The 2,500-nt window shown below is 55.8% G+C and overlaps 2 non-coding genes and 1 pseudogene across 2 annotated transcripts in view; all 3 read left to right on the plus strand.

Annotated features, from left to right (window-relative positions):
• LOC146143556 (small subunit ribosomal RNA) overlaps positions 1–1,709 on the plus strand; it is a 1,811-nt gene extending 102 nt beyond the window's left edge. The window contains exon 1 of the ribosomal RNA XR_014500370.1: positions 1–1,709. This exon is cut by the window's left edge and continues 102 nt beyond it. This is a non-coding gene — a ribosomal RNA (small subunit ribosomal RNA).
• A 247-nt stretch (positions 1,710–1,956) lies between these two features.
• LOC146143557 (5.8S ribosomal RNA) lies at positions 1,957–2,110 on the plus strand. Its single transcript, XR_014501173.1, has one exon. It is a non-coding gene; the product is annotated as a 5.8S ribosomal RNA (ribosomal RNA).
• Positions 2,111–2,358: 248 nt separating this feature from the next.
• Positions 2,359–2,500, plus strand: part of LOC146143558 (large subunit ribosomal RNA) — a 3,679-nt pseudogene continuing 3,537 nt past the window's right edge.

Genomic DNA, 2,500 nt, shown 5'->3' on the forward strand with positions numbered 1-2,500 from the left:
AATCAGTTATGGTTCATTTGATCGTACGTTTTACGTGGTTAACTGTGGAAATGCTAGAGCTAATACATGCGTGAAGCGCCGACCTCGCGGGAGGCGTGCTTTTATCAGACCAAAAACCGACCGGGCTTCGGCCCGCAACCTTTGGTGACTCTGGATAACTTTGCGGATCGCACGGTCTCGCACCGGCGACGGATCATTCAAGTGTCTGCCCTATCAACTTTCGTCGGTACGGTACTGGCCTACCGAGGTTCTTACGGGTAACGGAGAATCAGGGTTCGATTCCGGAGAGGGAGCCTGAGAAACGGCTACCACATCCAAGGAAGGCAGCAGGCGCGCAAATTACCCATTCCCGACGCGGGGAGGTAGTGACGAAAAATAACAATACAGGACTCTAAACGAGGCCCTGTAATTGGAATGAGTACACTTTAAAACCTTTAACGAGTATCCATTGGAGGGCAAGTCTGGTGCCAGCAGCCGCGGTAATTCCAGCTCCAAAAGTGTATATTTAAGTTGTTGCGGTTAAAAAGCTCGTAGTTGGATTTTGGGCGCAGGCGGCCGGTCCGTCGCAAGGCGTGTACTGGCCGTCCTGGCCTCACCTCCGGTTCTCCGCCGGTGCCCTTGACTGAGTGTCGGCGGCGGCCGGAACGTTTACTTTGAAAAAATTAGAGTGTTCAAAGCAGGCGATTCGCCTGAATAATGGTGCATGGAATAATGGAATAGGACCTCGGTTCTATTTTGTTGGTTTTCGGAGCGCGAGGTAATGATTAAGAGGGACAGACGGGGGCATTCGTACTGTGCCGTTAGAGGTGAAATTCTTGGATCGGCGCAAGACGAACGACTGCGAAAGCATTTGCCAAGAATGTTTTCTTTAATCAAGAGCGAAAGTCAGAGGTTCGAAGACGATCAGATACCGTCCTAGTTCTGACTATAAACGATGCCAACTAGCGATCGGGGGGCGTTAGTTTTACGACCTCTCCGGCAGCTTGCGGGAAACCAAAGTCTTTGGGTTCCGGGGGAAGTATGGTTGCAAAGCTGAAACTTAAAGGAATTGACGGAAGGGCACCACCAGGAGTGGAGCCTGCGGCTTAATTTGACTCAACACGGGAAATCTCACCCGGCCCGGACACAGTGAGGATTGACAGATTGAGAGCTCTTTCTTGATTCTGTGGGTGGTGGTGCATGGCCGTTCTTAGTTGGTGGAGCGATTTGTCTGGTTAATTCCGATAACGAACGAGACTCTGGCTTGCTAACTAGTTACGCGACCCAATCGGTCGGCGTCTAACTTCTTAGAGGGACTAGTGGCGTTTAGCCACACGAGATTGAGCAATAACAGGTCTGTGATGCCCTTAGATGTTCGGGGCCGCACGCGCGCTACACTGACCGGATCAGCATGTGCTCGCCTTGGCCGACAGGTCTGGGTAACCCGCTGAACCCCGGTCGTGCTAGGGATAGGGAATTGCAATTATTTCCCTTGAACGAGGAATTCCCAGTAAGCGCGAGTCATTAGCTCGCGTTGATTACGTCCCTGCCCTTTGTACACACCGCCCGTCGCTACTACCGATTGAATGGTTTAGTGAGGTCCTCCGATTGGACCTGGCGCGGCCGGCAACGGTCGAGCCGGCGTCCGAGAAGACGATCTAACTTGATCATTTAGAGGAAGTAAAAGTCGTAACAAGGTTTCCGTAGGTGAACCTGCGGAAGGATCATTAACGGTCTCGCAAACGCTTCGGCGAACGCGAAACTCGGACAAGCGAGAGAAAAAGTTTTTGCTACCCGGCGCCCGACCCGCGAGGAGCGGCGCGCCGGCCGGCGATTCGGTCACCCGGTAATGTTTGCGCGTCGAGTGCCGCGGTGCCGCGCGCTCCGGCTTCAAGCGTCGGCCTGGCCGACCGCTCGGCGCGGTATATTTTGTCACCCTTTAGTGCGAGGCACTGTGCGAGCGAAACAATCGTGGATGGCTCTTGGCGGTGGATCACTCGGCTCGTGAGTCGATGAAGGACGCAGCTAGCTGCGTGAATTAGTGTGAATTGCAGGACACATTGAGCATCGACGTTCTGAACGCAAATTGCGGCCTCGGGTCAATCCCGGGGCCGCGCCCGCCTCAGGGTCGCGTTGCAAACGTTCCGCGCGGGGATTTCTCCGCGCGGCTGCTGCGGCGTCGGACGCGCGAGCGCCCGTCCCGCTCAAGACAGCACGGCACGATGTGCGACGATCGCGACCAGAATCCCGCGCGGCGGCGGCGAGTCGACCTCGAAGAGGCCAACGGCTGGCGGCTCAAGGGCGGGAATCGAGGTGCGCGGCGGCGCGCGGCGCCGACGGCGAGCGCGGAACGGGAAGAATAGTCCCGGTCCTTACTTTCGGCCTGAGGTCGGACGAGGCTACCCGCTGAATTTAAGCATATTACTAAGCGGAGGAAAAGAAACTAACGAGGATTCCCTCAGTAACGGCGAGTGAAGCGGGATGTGCCCATCGCCGAATCCGCGCGCTTTTGGAGTGCGCG

This window comes from Ascidiella aspersa, chromosome 5 (genome assembly GCF_963924565.1).
Source record: "Ascidiella aspersa chromosome 5, kaAscAspe10.2, whole genome shotgun sequence".
In the NCBI taxonomy this organism is placed as follows: domain Eukaryota; kingdom Metazoa; phylum Chordata; class Ascidiacea; order Phlebobranchia; family Ascidiidae; genus Ascidiella; species Ascidiella aspersa.